The 21,871-nt window shown below is 40.0% G+C and overlaps 1 protein-coding gene across 1 annotated transcript in view; it reads left to right on the top strand.

Moving 5' to 3' along the window:
- The window catches only part of LOC118556473 (inactive N-acetylated-alpha-linked acidic dipeptidase-like protein 2), a 75,876-nt gene that overhangs the window by 581 nt on the left and 53,424 nt on the right, over nucleotides 1-21,871 (top strand). The gene's annotated exons all lie outside the window — the stretch shown is intronic.

The following is a 21,871-nucleotide window of genomic DNA, read 5'->3' as shown; positions in this document are numbered from 1 at the left end:
TGGAGGTGAGTTTTTCCTATTTTAAGTGCAAAAATCTTATTCCATTGGCAAATAATCTTATTTACCTGCTCAAATCAAGGACAAATACACTAATTTTAAGAACATTTTACTTATTTTAAGTTCCGTTTTTGCAGTGTGTACCCAAACACTGAGTTGGAATTCTTTCACCACCATTACACAGCTTCTCCCGTTTTGTTTGATAGCCATATTGGCCGAACGGAAAGAGATTTGGTAAATAATGGCTCAGTTCCACTAAGTGCACAAGAATTAGAGCTTTGAAGCATAAAACTGAGATCCTTGAGAGAATACACCTGCTCAAAGTGTCATGGCGTTAATTTGATGTAATTAGAGCTGTGACGAGATAAAAGATCATCTGCGGAAAAATAACTTTGTAAAGTACATCTGGAAAGCTGAAGCTGTAGATAATAATAATAATAATAATAATAATAATAATAATAATAATAATAATAATAATAATAATAATAATAATAATAATAATAATAATAATAATAGTTAAATGAAGCTGAAATGTGAATGCACTGAGACCTTCTAGATTGTGATGCAACCTTTCCTGATGAAATTGGATCTTTTAACAGGTTATTGTTTGTATGTTTAGTGGAAAAAGTCAGACACTACTGGTGACTGTAGTAACACACTCACTGGCCACTTTATTGGGTACACCTGTGCAATTGCTTCCTAACACAGACAATGTTGCAACCAATCACACAGCAGTAGGATGATGTATTTAGACCTGTAGATGTGGTGAATAGGACTTGTAGAGTTTAAACCGGGCATCAAAAAAGGGGAAGAATCTGGTATTAGGTGACTTCCAATGTGGCGTTGTTCCTTTAGCCTAACAGGCTGTTCTGAGTATTTCAGAAACTTTGAAACTAATGGGCCACTACCGGGTGAGACTACACCAGGGAGCAGTCCTATTAGCTTACAAGGCAAGGCAAGGCAAGGCAAGGCAAATTTATTTATATAGCACAATTCAGTACAGATACAATGCAAAGTGCTTTACATGATTAAAATATAGGAAAATAAAACAGAATAAAAGCAAGTAGGAATAAAATGTAGAAACAAAAATAGAACATTAAAAACAGTTGGACTAAAACATTTGAACTAGTGATGTTTCAGTAGAACTGTTTAACTAGAACAGTCGAAGGCAATCCTAAACAAATGTGTTTTTAATCTTGATTTAAAGGAACTTCGGCTTTCCGCACTTTTACAGTTTTCTGGAAGTTTGTTCCAGATAAGTGGAGCATAGGAACTAAATGCTGCTACAACAGGAAACTGAGACTACAATTTACACCGGCTCACCAGTAACAGACTGAAAAGAGGCTGCCTGGTGTGATGAATCAGAATTTGGTGTAAACATCATTGATGATGGGTTCCTCCTGCAGTTCAGGATGCTGGACGTGATGTAATGGTGTGTGGGATATTTCCTTGTCAGTCATTGGGTCTGATAGAAACAATTGATCTTCATTAAATGATCTCACCCTACCTGTATATCGTTACTGATCATGTCCATCCCTGTACGATCCCATCCTCTGACACCTATGTCCGATAAGATAATACACCTTACAACAAATCAACCTTTATTTAGCCAGGATAAATAGCAAAGCTCACATAATCTCAAAAACACAACACTGGCTTCACTAAGTTTCTGCATGTTTTTTTTCCTTCTAACACCTTTTATTCTTGTTCAACTGAATTGCACAGGAAACGGTTTTGAAATTGTAATTTATCACAAAGACCTGGTATTTTTACAGGAGTGTGTAGACATAAGAGCCACTATACCTTGAAAAACATACGTTGCGCTATAATGCCTCCGGTATAGATTTTTATTTAGCTTTTTCAAAGTGGTGAATACTTTATTGATTCACAAGATATACATCATCTTAAATAAACAGAGCAGTAAAAAGTTAAAGCTAATAGATTAGATGTATATGGGTTTCAAAACGAGTTTGCTGGTATTTCCACATATTAACTCTAGGAAGTAGTCCTCTCTGTGTTAGTTCCATGCAGTAATTTACATATGTCTGTATATGCAACTTTTCCATTTTAAGTAAGCAGCCCCTTATTCTCAAATAAACCTTGTGCAAATTTACATTGCCAAATATTCAGCAGTTAACATGCTGTACAAGCTCTCAGGCCCTGTAAGCAAAATAAGCTTATTCAGTCACACTCTAAGAGCTTGCAAAGACTGTCCTTGAATATTAAGATGGCCCTTGAACAAGAATGCAAAAAATAGGCTTTGATGCCTGTAGCCTGCATGCTGTCATCATGCAAATTCAGAGTAAACAAAATGAAATGTTACTTGCATCAAGAAGTATCCAAAAGTACTGGAGTTTCTAAGCAGAGTCGCAACAAGATATAGTCAGTGGAATATGCACTGAAGAGAATTCATTCTTCATCCCCGAGACAAAATAAAATCTATAACGTGAGGATTATCGATCATTTACGGACTATGATCTGAGCTTTAAAGCGCTGGAGGTGAGCAGACGATCCTCACATTGCTCCAGCTCCAAGTCTCATTCATTTTGTCACTAAGGCAATCAGTCTATGCCTCAGGTTCACTGGCTCTGTCTAAGCATATAAGCATTGTCCCATTAAAGCCTAGATTGAGTGGTTATGCCTCCTCATCTGAGACTAATGGAAAGATTATAACCTGAGAGAGAAATGACTGTGATACCTGCCTGTAGCCCCTATGTCTGCTTCTTCATCACTTTGTCCCTCAGTGTTCCCACATGTCTGTTCTTTGGTTTCTCTTCTCTTTCCCTTCTATGTTTATCAAAGTAACAACTTGCACATTAAAGCTGTAGCTTTTAGATAATTGAAACTATAATTGTTCTAACCTTTGGTTGATCTTTATCTAATACATTGACTCTATTGGAGTATTTAAAGATGCTAACACCAACTCTGAAGTCTGGTTAACCTTTTCTGTAATGCATTCTGTACCTAAACGGAAATGTCGTAAGCGGAAGAAGGTTTTGCATCTAACCCATCCCCCAGAGAGCTGTGGGCAGCTTTTACAGCGGCCATGGAGAAATTTGGGTCTTGCTCAGCGACCCATTGTGGCAGTCTGTGGGGATCGAACCAGGTTTACTTGCAACCTTTGCAGAGTGCATGCGTACTGCTCTAACCACCAGGCCACCACTCCTCAATTCAAAGCTTATACTATATGTAAAAATAACTAATAGATTACTCTCTCATATAAACTTTAAATTATTTGAGTAGTTGGGTCATAATGTGACATTAGACGTTCACAACCTTTTTTGCAGCCCAAATACCACAAAATCTAAAAGAAAAAAAAACAGCCATGCCTCCTATTTCTGCATCAGAGCTCTCACCTGAACGCTCATGTCCCAGCTCATTATCTGCAGTCATTTCTATACGTAGATTTCAGAGACCCTGTCCAGGACACTTTCTTGCCTTGAAGATATAGCAATGAATGTAGAAATTCACTAAATTGCAGTTCCTTTAACAATCTATCAGCAGTGTTACAAGAGAATCTAATTTCCTTCGAGAAGCTGTTGAAAATATGTGGCTGATGATACTCAGAGCCAGCAGAGAGTTTACCCAATGGGTAATAGATATTTTTCACATCTCTACTCCAGTTTTTGATACAGGAACCTACAGTTGCTTATTGCTCTAATAGTAAAGATGGCTTTTATCCCCTGGTATTGCATCAATCTACACACGTCTTGTCGAAGTCACACAAACCGAGCTAAGGTAACTACGAGAGGAAAATAACATGATTTTGAGGAACCTGAAAAGGGCACATAAGTATGGCACTATGCCAGTGAAGATTCTCAGTTATCCAGGACATAGTCATTCCAAAAGGTTGAAAAATAAGGTATTCAATGTTAAGTTAGATTGCATAACAGCACACTCATACAGTTATAAAGCCTGGAACTTTGAATGCTCTTGCTTTGAATGGAAAAAGCCCTTAGGGTGAAGAGTGAAACGTCTTCAACCACACAACTGAAGTCCAGCTGATTTTATTAACCTTTTCTGGATAAATATGGCACCCATGGTGAACACATAACAGAGACATCTGAACATGGCAGAGTAAGAAATACATCCTGACTCTGCTAAATAGAAAATTACTTGCACAAGAGCCACAACATATGCAGGTTGTGTAAAACCTGCATAGCCAAGAGCCAGAGTAAACAAAGCTGATGGTACCTGCCACTGTCAACCAAAAAAAGACTGCACAACATTAGAAAGTCTTGCAATGGCAAAAACCATTGCAATGGTCATTGCAATGACATTCGTCGACCGTGACTTTGACTCTCTTTGTTTTATGGAAACTTGGCAACAACCCAAAAACGTTCCACAACTTAATGACTCCACTCCACCAGGGTTTGTTGACACACCGTGGAGGTGGTTGTCCCGATCTTGTCACTGTGAGAAGTGGAAAGGGTTGTCTGTTCCTGTGTCGGCTTTCACCTCCTTTGAATCTGTAGCGTGTAAACTGCCCGCAACACACTGCAGTCACACCCGCAACACACAGAGTGTCTTCTTAAATGAACCAGCGGATTTTCTCACTCACCTTTCCTCTCTCTCACCTAATGTAATATTAGTGGGGGATTTCAACATGCATCTGGACAACAATAACATTTTCCTCACCAGAGTCTTCATATCATGTCTGGAAAACTTTGGATTTGATCAATTTACTGACTTTCCCACACATATCAAAGGTCATAGTCTGGACATAATCTGTTTCTCTGACTTGCCCGTCCCAACTGTTCAACTGATGACCTTCAAATAACTGATAACTCTGATTCCTTATCCTTCTTCCACCCCTGATGAGCTTCTGTCTCAACATAATAACCAGTGGCGGCTGGTGAAAAAAAAATCTTGGTGGGGCTGGCCAAAAGAATTCCCTGCCTAACCCAGTACATGCATTTAAATCAAAAGTCGGAAAATTACTACCATTCCACAATAAGCATTTAATTAATAAAAAAAAAAACATTGTTCACAAAGGATTATTTAGGTGTTTTTGTCTTACTAATCCTTTTCACAGACTCATGCCAGATGGTTTGCATACATTGTACATGTACGTGTATTATTACGAAATGAACGTTTACGTCTTGACTTAAATATATATCCTAATTTTTTATTTATATAATAATTTAAGTAGAACAATGACTAGTGCAAAATTAAGTTGTATTTACCGGAGATGAAGTGTAGACTGCAAATTCTGTCGTGGTATGATGGCTCCTACAGTCGATTGGGATTGTCTGCCTGCATCCTTTTCATTGAAATTATCCATTTCTTTCTTCTTTCTTCGTCCCTCGGTAAACGGAAGAAACGTATATAGCTCTTGTACGATTTGGAATCCCTCTGTGTGCAACCGGGAGCACAACAAGTCGTAGGCATTGTTTAGATTCCAAAAATAAACTAAAGGTACGCTCTAATTCACCCATTTTGTCAGGCTGGTAAGCGAAAACAGTGCTGTTTTTGCTGACCACCGTGACCCGGATGTAGCTCGTGACGTCATGTGTGAACTGGTCTATACACCTATCACTGTGTAGCAGGGGCAAAGACTCCAGGAGCCCCAAAGCCATTCATTTTGGCGATGCTGATTGGCCAAATATTTATAAAGTTTCCCTAGCAACAGTATACGATTGGTTATTTCGCTACACTTGTGGGGCTCCTTGAGTGACAGCCCACAAGTGTAGAAGAAGAGAAATGATACGTTCTGTTGGTGGAAATGCACTGTTAAATGAGAGTCAATTGGTAGAGTCAATTAGTAGAAGTGTTTTAACAATTCTTATTACATGTAGCCATGTACTATTAAGTAAAAACTGACATTAATAATAATTTTAAAATCTATATATATTTTGACTTTTCCCCTCCACATTCAGGGAGGGCATCGCCCGAGCGCCCCCTATGGAACACCCACCACTGATAATAACTGTTTAAATAATATTTCTTAATTATCTTGCTCCGGGGAAAACTCAATCTGTTACCTTCTCCCATTCTACCCCCTAGTTCATTCCTGAACCATTAAAGCTAAATGTCATCAAATTTTGCAACTACAAAAGAAAACCGGACTAACAATTTACAAAGAAATGTACAAAAATTCAAATACCACAATAAGAGGAATTCATTGCTCAAAGTAAAACTGTTACTGCTCTGATTTAATCTGTTCCAATGAAGGTTACTCCAGGACTTTGTTTCACTGTTTAATAACTCTTTCCAGCCACCGAATGCATTACCATCCCACTTGTTCTCTACAGATTCCTGTAATTCTATAATGCAATTTTCAATGAGGAAATTGACGATTCACCAATGTTTGCCTCTGAACATGTAACCTGTCTTCCTCTGTGAAATTCTGCCTTTCACACCTATATTCAAGTTTTGAACTTGAAATCCTTGATCCAGTGTATCCTTGATTCAGTCCCAACATTCCTGGTCAGACCCTGCTTTCAAGCTCTCCTTCTATTCATAAGTGCCCTCATTCACTCCTCACATAGGACTGAAGTTGTTCCTACTCTTTAAAAATTCCATTATCGCTGCATTACTGAAGAAATCTGGTTCAGATTCCAAAACTACAATAATCTCTGCACATTTCTAATTTACCATTCATTTGCAAAGTACTTGAAAAAACAGTATCCTTCCAATGTCATTCTTATTTAACTGATAATAACCTTTATGAACAATTCCAGTTTGGTTTCCGTCCCCTCACAGTACCGAAACTACCCTCATAAAAATCAGCAATGATGTTCTGATGGCAGCTCTGCATTCATTCTTCTGGATCTGAGTGCAGGCGTCAATACAATTTCTCACTCCATCCTCCTCCACAGATTATCTTCAATTGGCATCACTCACACCCATCCTGACCGCTTTCATTCCTACCTTACTAGCCATGCTCAGTTTGTACACCTTAAGTCCTTTAGTTTCCGTCCATCCCCTGTCACAACCAGCGTGCCCCAGGGCTCTGTCCTGGGACTCCTATTCTTCATTATTTATATTCTTCCTATCAGCAATATCTTCAGAAATTCGGCATCCATTTTCACTGTTATGCGGATGACACCCAGTTCTATCTTTTATGTAAGTCAAGCTCTACACTCCCACCCTCTTCCCTTACTTCTTGCCTATCCAAAATAAAATCCTGGTTCACTTCCAACTTCCTTAAAGAGAACAGTGATAAAACTGAGATCCTCCTCACAGGAACCAAATCTATATTATCCAAAGCTGACTGTTTCTTCCTTTAACTTGATGGTTCATTAGTCTCCTTCAGGTTAAGAGTCTGGGTGTCATCCTTGTAGCACTCTGTCCTTTACCTCTTACATGAATGATATCACCCGTTTTGTCTATTTTAATCTCTATACATCTGTTCTTGTCTATAGTCCTGTCACCAGAATTCGGCGGCTTGCATTGTTACCAAAGTCCCCTCATTTCATCACCCCAGTCCTACATACAGCAGCTTCACTGGCTCCCTGTTAGATTCAGAATATAATTTTTCTGTACATATTCAATCCATCCACAACCTCACTCCCCCTACCTTTCTGATCTTCTTTACATCGCTACTCCTCCCTTAGATCCTCCTCTTCCATTCACTTCACTGTTCCTCCATCCCACCTCAGCACCATGGGGAGCCGAGCTTTCTCATGCATGCTCTCTGTGATAGTCGGTTCATTGCAACTTTTTGGTTTGTTGTTTTATCTTTATTGTTCTGCTTGTTCTGTACAGTGTCCTTTAGTGTTCTAAAAAGCCCTTTTTAAAAAATAAAATGTATCATTATCATTAATGATATCAGGTGAGATATACCTATTTTCTGGCTAAATATTACTTTAGCAGTTAAGATGCAAGTCCATAACACTTTGAATATATTAGCCAACTTTAGTCCTTTCTGATATGCATATTGCACACACTGACATTGCAGCGACAACTCATTGGTAATATTTTGTGTGCAACCCACACACTTTGCAACAACTAGACCAAAAATAATTCAAAGGATCACTGACAGAAACACATACTCTGCGTCTATATTGTATATGTATAGATTTTAGTTTTACTAATAGATTTGCTCTGGCATTTAGCTTCTTGTGAATTAATCCTAATGACGACAGGTTTTGTTCTCTTTTGAATATTATTGAGGGAAGAAAGGAAATGGGTGTGAGCATATTGGCCTTGTCTTTTTAAGCTGTCATGTCAATGGCTGCATTTGCCTTGATCTAAGTTAGTGTTTTCTTAACTGAAAGAGTTACTTCCGGTTGCTTTTGGTCTAAAATTGATGTTTTTGGATAACAGCAAGATGCTCTCAGACAAATACCTTATTTCTGCTACTGAGAAAAAGAGCAAGAATCAAGCTGCTTTTATCTTATTCCAAAACTGTTCATTAAATCTAGATACATCACAGATTTTAATATGTGAACACTGATTATTACGTTGAAGTGGTTTTTCGCACGGTTTTAACTGAGATTGAGATTTAAATAAAACACCAGAAATCACCAATATCTTTTTTTTCCACACTGAATAAAAATACTAAAATTAATAGTTGAATATTTCTTTTTTTGTGAAATGATGATACTGCACTAAAAAAAGTTACTTTAAGACTTTTTCACACATCTTTTCAACATTTCTAGAAGGCATTGTGTTACCATATTTTTCAGGGGCACATAAACGGATTAATAAAATTGAAACTGCATAAGATAAATAGGAACGAGACATGAATACTGCTGCTGTTTGGTTTTGACCTTAAAGCAAACCTTGGAATAAGTTTTATATTAATTGTTCACCCTTCGTAATTTGACGTCCTGTCATTGCACTTTATAGCACACCCTTATTTATGCTTACATTTGGTTTTATTATTCTCATCAGGCGCAAGTATCAGAGGGGCCACCGTGACAGATTTTGGAATTTTTATTGAGGTTATTAAATTTAATTCTATGTGGCATTGTAAATGTGTCGAATTTAAAACTGGCCTTTTGCAAAGTTGCAGTTATTCGTCCATGCTTTTTAACCCTACTGTGACCTCTATGTAACAACTGGTTACTGATTTCATCTTCAGTGAAATAACCTTAGAAACAGGGAGTAAAGTAAATAACTTGCTGTGTGGTGGGGATGGTAACAGATGCTGAAGCTTAATGGATAAATGAAATTGACATTGTCAGTCCCAGTTTAAAATAAATGGTAATGCACTTTGAAAGCTACCCAGTTAACATCCAGTTATACAGAAATATACAGTGCCTTTTCACCTCCCTTGGTTTGTAACTTATTGCACACAATAGTCTAAGTTGGTGAAGTGAATTGAGAAATAGACAAATAAATACTAAAGAATGAATAGTGGCATATATATATATATATATATATATATATATATATATATATATATATATATATATATATATATATATATATATATATACACACCCTTTGCAATGAAGCCCCTAAAAAGATTTGGTGCAACCAATTACTTGAAGTCCACCTGTCAGCAATCAAAGTGTCACATGATCTGCCAGTTAAAACATACCTTTTCTCAAAGGCCCCAGAGACTGCAGCAACACTAAGTAAGAGGCACCATGAAGAACAAGGAGGTCTCCAAACAAGTCAGGGACAAAATTGTCAAAGTCAGAGTGGAGTTTGAAAAAAAACATCTGAATCTTTGATGTTTCCCAGGAGCACCATCAGTCTCATCATTTTCAAATGGAAAACACGCTACCACAGCAAATCTGCCGAAAAGTGGCTGTCCACAGAACCTACAGTTCGGGCCAAGAGGGCATTAATCAGAGACAGCACAGAGACCAAAGGTAACCCTGAAGCAGCTGCAGAGGCCCACAGCAGAGACTACAGGACCTGTCCATATTACCACAATAAGCCATGCTCTCCATAGTGCTGGGCTTCATGGAAGAGCGGCCAGAAAAAACAGTGATGCACACTGAATTTTGTTATTGTGCTATTTTTTGTTTACTTCATGCAAAAACAAAATAATATATATTCAAGGTTGTATGCTTGTTCTGTAAATGAAATGGTGCAAACTCTCAAACAATCCATTTTAATTCCATGTTGTGAGGCAGCAAAATATGAAAAACACCAAGGGGGGGGGGGGGGGGGATACTTTTGCAAGGCTCTGTATAACCAAATCAATACAGTCAATCAATGCCGATTTAATTGCATAAAGTCCAAAGTTATTCAAGTTACACAATGCAGTCAAATTTGATGCAAATTGGTTAAAAGTTACCTTTCCACTTATCATCTAGTTGTGTGCATCAACCACTCCTCCTGAGCAAGCATGTGGCCCTAGACTGTTCCAACCCAATTGGTATATCCCCCTGCTAGAGCTGCCCTGTGCTGATCCTAAGAAGTTACCACACAGAGTCTTGGCTGGGTGGTGTGATAGAGTGGGGTCAGTCGAGGAGCTGGCCACCATGTGGGGCTAATGTGTTCACACCTTTGTGCCTAGCCCCTTTTTATGTAACACAGGCAATCCTATGCAAGCCTTTGATTTGGTGTTGTCTGAGCGAGGGCTTGGTTAGGTGTGTTCTTAGCTGATGGTCTATAGTGGACGGAGATGTGTCAGATTGACTGTGGACAAACACTCACACCTAAGGGCCCTCTGTATTTTTATCCACATGTGCATATTGGTGAGTACGAATGTGCTTCCAAACTCTACATCACTGCTTTTGTTTGGCCAGTGCCACCTGTGGACTTTATAGCACACCCTTATTTATTTAAAAAAAACAAAAACAAGGATGTGCATCATATCACCTTGCACATGGACAGAAACGGTGACCATTAATCATGTCTTTTACTCTAGTCACACATCTGTGATCTGCCAGTAGCAGAGTTGCACAAAGTTACAGGCTGCAGCTTTGCACACTGATCAGGCTCTAGCCACCCATTTTTGGCAAATCCCTTGTGCTTTGTTTTCTTTTCTTCTGATTTAAATCTTCATATATTTACTGCAATGTTCATAATTTACCAGATAATTGACTTTTATATAAAAAATGTAGTCACGCAAATTACAGTTTAAAAAAAAAAAATACACCGCTACAATAAAGAGAGTAAAGGTGACATTACTGGCAGAGAGCACTTTTCCATGGTGGTGCGTTTGCCACAGATGGTGACTCAAGTTTGAGATGCTGACTTGAGTCAAACTGTTGCAAAGATAAGACTTCAGACAGGACTAAGGCTTGTGCCTTAAAGAGTTAAGACCTTACTTAGACACCAGTGCCCGTATTCACAAAGATTCTCAGAGTCCTTTCAGAGAGCTCCTATCTTAGCCAAAAAATTCCTACGTAGGAGTCTTAGTTTAAGAGTGATTCAGATGCTGCTGAGAGCAACTCAACAAAATCTCAGAAATTGTTATCTTAGTGAGGAGGTGTGGTTGACCACATTGCTAGGTGTGATGCTGTCTTTCAAGAGCTGTGATTGGTTCATAATACAAAGAAAATCTAACTTTTGATTAGAGATATAGCTGGTAAAGCCCTCCTTAATTAAAACTACTTTTCAGTAGACAAATTCATGAATTTAAAGGATCCAAATCTAAAACAACTTTTAGATAAAATTATTTTCCTTCTTTTATCAATTAAACTTGAAATATTCCCAATTGTACTGCCTGACCTTGATGGTACAGTTTAATCTAGAGAATGTTTACTATTCATTATGTTTGGCCCAGTATTATTGATTTATGATAATACTAAAGTAACACTGAAATAGACTTTAAAATTAGCTCCACTCACTTCATTTCTGTGACAACACAAATAGACGACAACGTAAGATACCCTCTAACTATACCAGACTGATCAAGAATCGTAAGCTGATGTTAGAATTATATATTAATTAATATTACTGATTTTATTTCAAACTTAAACTGTGCTAGTCCAGTACAAGCAACCGTAAGCATGAGAAGATGGTGCTCTGGACAGATGTGACCAAAACTGAACTTTTTTGGTTAGATGCAAAATGCTAACAATGGCAAAAACTGCTACGTGAAATATGTAACATCATCCTGAACACATCATTCCCACAATGAAACATAGTAGTGGCAGCATCAGGTTGTGGTGCATATTTTGTTTTGTACACTGAAAAAAAGCATCATCTGTTAGATCTATCTAAGCATATTGTGTTGATTCAACATTATTATTTCATGTACTTAGAGAAGGTAATAATATTGTGTAGATATTACATAATGTGAAAAATGTGTACATTAGTATTTTTAATTTAACTTCAATCAATTTAAGTTTACTCACAACAGCAGGTATATTGTAAATCGGCATCATTATGTTATCTTGTGTACTGAGAAACTGATCTGACTTCATTTAAGAACTAATCAAAATGAATGCGATGAGAGAACTTCATTTTCCTGAAATAATCTATTACCATGCCTGCACAGGATGCACTATTGGTTCACTTGACTTGTGTGCTTGCTGCACACGCGCGTATTCTCACCCTTCTGCTAGCCACTAAATTTAATCACAACATGTAAACCTAAAGAAGTCAGGGAACGGTATATTTCAGGAGAAACAAATTTTACACAACACAGGAGCCTAGATTCAGATTCAAAGTCCAACAGCTTCATGGTCAGATAGATCACAGGATAAGGAAACACCATTAGTGATCTACAGATTGCAGGAGCGACACCAGGTGAGGTTTCCCATCACTTAAAACCCCGCTCCTTAGTTTCAATTGATGAAATTGTTTTGGAGGGAAGTGAATGTGTGTTCAAGTGAAGTGACCAAATCATTTTGTTTTCTTTGACTCTAGCCCTCCATCCTAGGCCTCCATCCTTTAGGGTTTTGTTGTGCCTCTGGACGTTTTCATTTAGCTTGTCACCTCTCAGCCACCAGCCACTATCCAATCAGCTCAGTCTGCCTCCTGCCACCACCCTATTCTATATCATCTCCACCTGTCACCACTAATTACATTCAACTCTGGTCACCTGTTCACTTGCATACCTATAGTTGCCTCTGCCAACTCATCCTTGCCAGAACGTCACCTCACTAAGCTTCTCATGTGCAACATTCAATTCAATTCAATTTTATTTATATAGCGCCAAATCATGAAACATGTCATTTCAAGGCACTTTACAAAATCAAGTTCAATCATATTATACAGATTGGGTCAGATTATACAGATTGGTCAAAAATGTCCTATATAAGGAAACCAGTTGATTGCATCAAAGTCCCGACAAGCAGCATTCACTCCTGGGGAACCGTAGAGCCACAGGGAGAGTCATCTGTATTGTACATGGCTTTGCTGCAATCCCTCATACTGAGCAAGCATGAAGCGACAGTGGGAAGAAAAACTCCCCATTAACGGGAAGGAAAACCTCCGGCAGAACCGGGCTCAGTATGAACGGTCATCTGCCTCGACCGCTGGTTTCCTGAGAACTAGAACATGAAGGTTGCTGTTTTAATGTTTCGGACAAGCAAAAATTAAATTTTATTCTGCTTCATGTTATTTTATGATTCAATTTATATTTATTTATATATTGCCAATTCACAACACATCATCTCAAGGCACTTTACAAAGTCAAATTCAATCAAATCATATAGAGAGATTGGTCAAAAAGTTTCCTCTCTAAGGAAACCCAGCAGATTGCATCGAGTCTTGACAAGCAGCATTCACTCCTCATGAAAGAGCGTAGAGCCACAGTGGACAGTCATCTGCACTGTTGATGGTTATGCAGCAATCCCTCATACTAAGCATGTATGAAGCAACAGTGGAGAGGAAAACTCCCCTTTAACAGGGAGGAAAACATCCAGCAGAACCAGGCTTAGTATGAACGGTCATCAGCCTCGACCGACAGGCTGTTAGAGAAGACAGAGCAGAGACACAAAAAGCACAGAAGCACACATTGATCCAGGAATCCTTTCTATGTTATATGGTAATGGCAAATGATCTGCCTCACCTGGATGATGTCACAGCTAACAGAACACCAGACCAGGTGTACCATCTATGAAGAAAAAAATCACAGAGAACAAAATGTTAAGAGTTGAAAAAACAAGAAGCAATGCAAATTGGAGAACAGTAGAACTCAGCAGAGTGAGAGAAATAGACCCTGATGTCCTCCAGCAGCCTAAGCCTATAGCAGCATGACTACAGAGAAAGCTCAGGGTAACATGAGCCACTCTAACTATAAGCTTTGTCAAAAAAGGAAAGTTTTAAGCCTAGTCTTAAAAGTAGACACAGTGTCTGCTTTACGGATTAAAACTGGGAGTTGGTTCCACAGGAGAGGAGTCTGATAAGTAAAGGACCTGCCTCCCATTCTACTTTTAGAGACTCTAGGACAGATACAAACATTTGTTTATCCCACCGCCGTTAAAACTTGTTAATGAATGCATGGTTTGGAATGAGAAGAATAACAGGGGAAGGGCAAGAAGATGTAGGTAGCCACATCCATGGAACGGCAGAGGTGTTTGGATTTATATTACTTTTATATGTTGATTTGTATTGTTTTTAATATGACTTTTAGTTGAACTGTAATTTAAGAACTGTTGTTGCTATTGAATATTTATTATTATTTTATTGAGACTTATTTAATTAGCAACTGAAGATGTAGCATGATGCAGACCTTTGTATCCAATGTACATAAATGCATCCCATCCCAAGGGAGACTAATAAAGATACTTTGACTTTGAATACTTTAGGAAGGCAATGCACATTAGACAATTTGTTTACATGATATATGATTTGAATTGACACCGCATATTGCAACTTTGTGTGATGAAGAGCTGAATATGAGACTTAACTTTTGTTGGCACGCTTAAGTCTTCTACATTAAAAACCTTTACATGATTTCATAAATTCAAAGGAGATGTAGGCATTTGTTTTTTCCATGTCATTGTTCTTGGTGACACCTTACCTCTCATTGCTTTTAGTAATATTATCTTCAGACCGTGATGGAGAAGAATTAAATTCACGACCATCAGGAATAAGAGTACAGTTCTAGTTACAAAAGTAATAAAAAGAAACTTGAAGTGAAACGATCAGAGAGCAATTTGAAAACCATAACATCTTTTCTCAAGTCTAACTTTTTTCAGTTCACCGTTGAGATGCAATAAAGACTTTAATTTATCATCTAAATAATATTCCCAGTGCTCAAACCTCACTCATGACCCAGTGTAGAGACAGTGCAGCACTTCTTTATTACCTGCAAGATTGACGGCTGGAATGTTCTGCTTTCTCTCTACTGCAGACGACTCTGGTAATGCTCTTTGTGTTGTCTAGCATTCTGCCTCAGAAATGATCTTAAATTTCTTTTATTGGTTTAAAAACCAATACATCTGTCTGGTCTTACCTATCTATTAGATTTACTTTCATTGCATGAACATCGAGAACCCACAGGCCTTAAATTTTAACCCCAGGTGAGACTAAGAACATACCAGTGAGGTGACTCTTTTCTGATTATGACCCACATTGATAGACTAGCCTTCCATCTGACCTAAGGGCAGCAGAGAGTATTGATATCATTTTTAAGTAATCTCAAAAATTGCTGTTTTTAAAATGAATCTGTTTAGCAGCTTTCTAAACAGGTTTAATGTTATAAACGATTCACTTCATTATGTTTCTTAATTTCTGAAGAAGTTTCAGTATCATCGTGTATTAGATTTTTAGATCTTTATTTTGCTGTCCTTTATTCAACCCTGAGTTTACACATCTCCTCAGTTCTAAAAGACGTCTAAAAAAATGCTCGCTCCAAGACAAATATTGTCTCTTTTAGCTCTTAAAGTTTCCTCACATTTAAATGAGATATTAACCATACAGAGTTATACGTTATTAACTTAATTCTATTTTAAATGATTACACCCAGGACAAACAGTGTACTAAAGGTCAGCGTTGGTTTTTCCATCCAGATTGCATTAAATGTGTAATATCTGGCTTTTCAGAATGAGAACATAAATAAGATAATCCTTTATTAGTCCCACAAGTGGGAAATTTTGATTGTCACAACAGAAAGTGGACAATATATATATATATATATATATATATATATATATATATATATATATATATATATATATATATATATATATATACTGTCCACTTTTTATATATATATATATATATATATATATATATATATACTGTCCACTTTTTATATATATATATATATATATATATATATATATATATATGCTCCCTCTTGTCTCTTCCTCCTTTTTCGGGTCTATCTGCAAGAGGCATCACTGCACCACACAGTGTTAATAGTTCCCCCGGGTGTGAACTAGGGAGCCGATTGCTGAATCTTCAAACAAGTGCAAAAGGAATAAAAAACACCAAACAATCGGCAAAAATAACACAACATAATTGTGTTGAATTTGGACTCCCAACGATTTGATGAAGTAGACAAATAAAAATATAAAAATAAGAAAGAAGCTTCAAAATTAGCAGAACTGCCGTAACTGGCTGCCACTTGCTCAGGGTGCTGATTATAACAGAAGGTAGGGGAAAGAGAAAGGAAAACTTTAGAGATGTGCATCAATTTTAGGGACTATGAAGGTCCCCTTCACCCCCATCACCCTGCAGTGCTCCCCAGTCACTACAGTGGAATCCTTCCACCTAATGGCCACCACCACTCAGAGCCTTTTTTTTTTTTTTTTTTTTTTTTTTTTTTTTTTTCCCCAGTGTCCTGTCTAGCACTATGGCAATAGGAATTGATATCTCAATGCCAGATGGAGCTCGACAGATTTTGCTTTTACAAGTGGAGCAAACAGCTTTCGCCATAGTGCTCCACTTGATTTATGCTTGTAAATAGCTTTATTATGATTCCTGCAAGGAGAATTTCAAATTATATGGACATGACAATGGGAGAGTAAAGGAAGAACAAAAAGTGAGAGAAAAGAAAAAAAAAAGAGTACAGGTGAAAGAAAGAGGAGATAAAAGGAAGAGAATGATAAAATGTCCTGTGTCTGCTCCATCACCTGGAAAGAGACACAAAAAGAACAGCACAACCAACAGACATAAAGCAACAGATACACTCTAATAACACCTAGATGCCATTGCTAAATCATATATTTTATTATGTAAGCTGACATGTGTAATGTGATATTTGAAAAAAGAAAGTGACACAACATAAATAAATAAATAAATAAATTATAAGATTACTGTATATAAGTGAACACTTAATACCTGGGACCCAGCACCAGTGGGAGATGTGAAAGTGCACTAGTTTAGGTGAAGATTATCCAGAAATAGCTTGATAGTGATTGTGGAGAACCAAAGACCCACCTTCCCCGAGCACAGAGGCAGGCGTCAGGGGACCCGTAACCCCGGACTCCCAAAGGGGTCCCTAAAGCAGGTCGCCCAGGAGGGGCCGACACAGGATATCTGCAACCCCCCCCCCAAGGAAGGAGCAGAGACGACCCCGAGGAAATCCCCCAGCCACCGCAATGTCGACGCCCTCAAGAGCCGCGGAGACGAGCCCGTGGGCTCCGCCGGCAGCCAGCCCCGCTGAAGTGGTCCCGGCCATGGGCCCTGAGGGCCAGAGGCCCCAGGGGCGCCCCGCCCCCGCGACGAGGGCCCCGGCCGCCCCCCGGGGGGCCAGGCCCCGCGAAGAGGCCGCCAGGAGCGGGCCGGCGCACGACCGGGAACCCGCCCCAAACCCGAAGCCAACTAATGCGCCAGGGGGCCAAGGCGCCCGCCAACGAAGTGGAGGAGGGCAGGACGTGGGGGGATGGGCTCCGCACCTATCGGAGACTTGAGATGTTCTTGGGAGAGGGAGCGGACCACACCCATACCTGAAAAAAAAAAAAAAAAAACTCATTCACCCCATCCCTCCCTTGTGCCCCACTCGCCACACACAGAAAAAAAAAAAAAAGACGCTGTACACACATTCCCACATAACACTCACATCCAACACTGACCAAAGGGGGGGGGGACACCCCAAATCGACTATACGACTGCTTGTGCCCGACCCCCGGCCCCGGCCCCCGACCAGACGCCCCCCGGACCGGGCCCCCCCAAGAGGGCGGGCCAACACGACCCGCACGAGCCACCCGGCCAGAGCCCCCCCCCTCCCCCTAAATACCTAATAAACCCACTCCCTCCCCCCACCTTACCCTTGCCATCCCTGCCCCCCGCCCCCTGGGGGGAGCGGAGGCATCAGCCCCAGACCTGGTAGGCCGCTGACTGCACACCGCAGCCCCCCGCCAAGACCCCGGACACAGTGGCCCGCACCTCCTCCAGGCCCCAGACTCCTTGCCTCCATCGGAGAACGGGGGTGTGCAGAAGACCCCGACCCTCCCTACGCCTGCTCAAATGTTGTGTTGTTGCATGTTGTTCTCAAGTGCGTTTAAAAACTGGGAGCGCCGAAGGGGATGCACGGCACAGCCCACCCCCCTTTCGGAAGGTAGCTGTTGCCAGCGCACCCCTTCCGTGTGACTGCCCAGAACCCTCAATGTCTAAGTGGGAGAGGAGGTGAAGGGAGCCGTCCGAGGTGAGGCCCACACAACATAAGCCCCCTCCCAGACGTCTTCCCCCCACCCCCCCCTACCATGGCCTATATGAGTGTGTGATGTGAAAAATGTTTGAAGTGAAAGTGTCTAAGATGCAAAATAAAATTGGGGAGAGGGGCGTCACCAGAAAGTGGCAACCTCCAGTAACGCCCCCTCCCTCATGACCTGCATGTGTGGCGGCGTGATGGAGCAGGCAGAGGGAGGAGTCCGGGGATGGGGAGCAAATGACTGGGAAGCCAACCCAGGGAGCCAGCTCCCCTACTGACTCCAATAGGCACCCCCGCTCCCCGAAAGCCCCACCTAGAGAAGGGGGCCTCGCCAGCGGCACCACCGTAGCCCGGGGGCCAGGGAGAGGCCGCAGGGCCCGCCAGCCAACCACCCACCAGGACCAACACCTAAGCCCCCCCCAGCCCACCCACCAAGCCTACTTAAACTAAATAAATAAATAAATAAATAAATAAATAAATAAATAAATAAATAATAATAATAATAATAATAATAATAATAGGGGGGGACCCTGGCCAGCCGGCCCGCACGAGCCACCCCAACCCCACCCCCCAGGTGTAACCCGCACCGGAAGACGACACAGACCAGGACCGGGACAGGGGGCCGGACACAAGCCCACCAGAACGTCAACCCCCCCCAACCCCCCCCCCCCCCCCCACCCGTGGATTTAATCCCTCCCCAACACTAACGTTCAAACAACTCACCATACATTCGACAGTAGACATCCAGGCTGGGTAGATCCCTACTCCCCCTCCTTTCCCCCTCCCCCCACTGGCAGAGTGCCTTTCCAATAAAGGAGAAGAGCATCTGCCCAGAGGTGTTAATGACCATGCCCCCCTACCAGCTCAACGGGCCCCGAGACCCCCCAGCGCACCAGAGGCCCCGTGCAGGGGCGGACACCCGGCTGCTGTAGGCCACCCGTAGGCCTCCCAAACTCCTCCCAGATGGGGGCAACAGACCCCGGAGCCGGATCCACCAGGCGCCCTACTCCAAGTGCCCCCAGGGCCCCAGGAACCCCTTCATCCAGCCACTGCGCCCTGCAGGAAGCAACCCACCGCCCCCTATTCCACTAAGTGATGGTGTTGATCAGAGGAGCCCAAAAAGACCAATCAGATGTGGATGCAGATGCTGTCTCTAGATTAATATGATCCAACAAAAGATCTCTATACTGATTGATACTGAGATTTTGTTTACTTTTCCAATTCATGAGGATAGTTTTCTTTGCGATGCATAAAGCAGTAAAAACCATGTAAACTATTTCTTTTTTCAGAGGACTTTCCTCAAAATTACCGAGCAGGCAAACTGATGGGGATGGTGTAATCTTACAGCTCAAGCACCTTGATAAGTCCTTACATATCTGTGTCCAGAACCTCTGGACTGGTGTGCATAACCATAACGCATGAAAATAATTATCAGGATGATTGCCTATGCAGTGTGGGCAGATATTAGATTGTGCCAGACCCATCTTGAATAATCTTTGTCCTGTATAATGTACTCTGTGAAGGATTTTGTATTGTATTAGTTGTAAGTTGGTGTTTCTAGTCAATTTGAAAGTTCTTAGACATGTCTGAGCCCAGAAATTTTGTTCAAAGGTGCCTGATAAATCTTTTTCCCACTTCATTATAGGAAGAGATATCGAATCATCTATTTTAGTCAGTGTCCTGTATGATTTAGACAGTAGTTTGGGGGGGGTTAAATCTAAGAACTCTATTATATTAGTTGGGACTTGTAAACCACCATTAATATGCTTATATTTATTTTTAATTATAGATTTAAGTTGTTCATATTCCAAGAATTTATTTTTACTAATGCCATATTGCATATTTAGTTTAGCAAAATTGATGAACTCGGTTCCGTCAAGTAGATGTTCCAGATATTTAATACCTTTATTCTTCCAGTATGTAAAGTTTATCATTTTATTATTTTGTAGGATATCAGGGTTATTCCAGATAGGTGTACGACTGCATGGGATAAGGGATGACTTTGTCATTTTGAGGAACTCCCACCATGCTGTCAGAGTAGAACTAATGTTGATATATTTGAAGCATGTATGCCGTTTTATATTTGAGCTTATAAACGGCAGATCTGAAATCATGATATTATTGCACATTTCCTGTTCTATATCTAACCAAGGCTCATCTAAAAGACTATTTTTTATCCATTTAGAGATGTATTGTAGCCTATTTGCTAAGTAATAGTTATGGAAGTTAGGCAGATCTAATCCTCCCCTGTCTTTAGTCTTCTGTATTGTCTTTAAGCTAATACGTGGGGGTTTATCTTTCCAAAGAAATCTAGAAATGGCAGAGTCTAGAGATTTAAACCAGTCAGATGATGGTTTATTGGGGACCATTGAAAATAAATAATTAATTCTAGGTAGGACCATCATTTTTATTGAAGCTACCCTACCCATAAGTGTGATTGGAAGCGATTTCTATCTTTCAAGGTCCTCTTCTATCCTGTTTAAAAGTGGGGCATGGTTAAGTTTAAGTAAATCTGTTAATTTATTCGACACAGTAATACCTAAATATTTAATATTTCCTGATTGCATTTGTAAATTTAGGGAGTTTTCGAGAGAGCAATTAATTGACAGTACCGTAGATTTAGACCAGTTTAACGAGTAATCTGATACTTTGGAGAAAGATTCTAGTATTCTAATTACTTGTAAAAGAGAATTATTTGAATGCTGGAGATAAAGTAATACATCATCTGCGTACAGACTAATCTTGTGCTCTATTTTCATGCATTTTATACCTTTTACAGCTTTTGTTTGTCTGATAGTTGCTGCTAGAGGTTCTATAAAGATGGCAAAAAGTGATGGAGAAAGAGGGCATCCTTGCCTGGTGCCCCTCTGTAGACAAAAACTGGAAGATATTTGATTATTTGTCCTGACACAGGCTGTTGGAGAATTGTATAGAATTTTTAACCAGTTTATGAATAAATCGCCAAAACCGAATTTATGAAGAGTAGCGAATAAAAATTTCCAATTTACTCTATCAAATGCTTTTTCTGCGTCTAAAGACAATATATTGGTTTTAATGTTTTTACTGTAGGAATAATCAATTAAATTAAGTAATCGGCATGTATTTGTGGATGACTGCCTTCCTCTGATGAAACCAGTTTGATCTGGATGTATTATGAGGGGAGTTACTTTGTCTAATCTTTTTGCTAAAGCTTTACAGATTATCTTAATATCCACATTAATTAAGGATATGGGACGATAACTAGTGGGCAACACAGGATCTTTGTCTGGCTTGAGCAGAAGGCTGATGGTGGCAGAGTTCATATTAGCTGGAAATCTACCTTTTTCCTGTATTTCCTGCAACATTCTGTGGAACGTTGGGGCTAGAATATTCCAGAACTCTTTATAAAACTCAGTGGGGAATCCATCTGGACCTGGAGCCTTTTTATTAGGCATGCTTTTAAGAGCTTCCTGGGTTTCAGCTGTTGTC

Source organism: Fundulus heteroclitus, chromosome 9 (genome assembly GCF_011125445.2).
Source record: "Fundulus heteroclitus isolate FHET01 chromosome 9, MU-UCD_Fhet_4.1, whole genome shotgun sequence".
Lineage (NCBI taxonomy): Eukaryota > Metazoa > Chordata > Actinopteri > Cyprinodontiformes > Fundulidae > Fundulus > Fundulus heteroclitus.
The sequence above is the reverse complement of the archived record's forward strand: the minus strand, read 5'-3'. Positions and strand labels throughout refer to the sequence as shown.